This window comes from Salvelinus sp. IW2-2015, linkage group LG13, assembly GCF_002910315.2.
Source record: "Salvelinus sp. IW2-2015 linkage group LG13, ASM291031v2, whole genome shotgun sequence".
Taxonomy (NCBI): Eukaryota; Metazoa; Chordata; class Actinopteri; order Salmoniformes; family Salmonidae; genus Salvelinus; species Salvelinus sp. IW2-2015.
Window position 1 is genome coordinate 1,039,284 of NC_036853.1, and position 696 is coordinate 1,039,979.

Here is a 696-nt window from a genome sequence, read left to right on the forward strand (position 1 = left end):
CTGCTGTCTTGTGCCTTGATGTAAAACACTTTACATGACATGATTGTACAGTATGTTTCAAGATTATAAGAAGATTACGAAGAAGAGAATGAAGATGAAAAATATTCAAGAGATTAATATTGTAACAATTGTGAATTTCAGCAAGATTAAAATGTATTTTAGATACATTTGGGTTTGGGGTACTTGTGTTGTTCTTCAAAAGTTTCATGAAATGTTTAGGTGAAGAGAGAACCGTTGTGTTGATAGTATATTACCTTTACATGGGACGAGTGGCTTCAGTTACAGACCATGCAGATTTCTCCGTAACTCTGGAACACTTTGGTCTAACACTGAAACACGTTGGGAATTCTGCAGCAAAGAAATCTGTTCTAACTTCACTGTAAAATCCCAATGTGCTGTCATTACTCAAAACTTTTGAAGAAATCCGGGTACTGTTACTAAAAGTGATTTTGTAGTCATTACTCAAACCGGTAGAGTCACTGTGACCCTGTAGGGGTCCACATTTGAGTTGCATGAGCTTGACTTTAAAAAAATAATGCCCTCACTAAGCCACGCCTCCAATATAATTTCCCAGTGTACCTTGCTTGCCTTTGAGTGAATTGTAGCGTTACCATCCATGACTATATTTGTTAGTGACTGAGATGTGGTTGTTGAATTCATTTGTCCTGTGGCCTAATTATAGTCTTTATGACAATG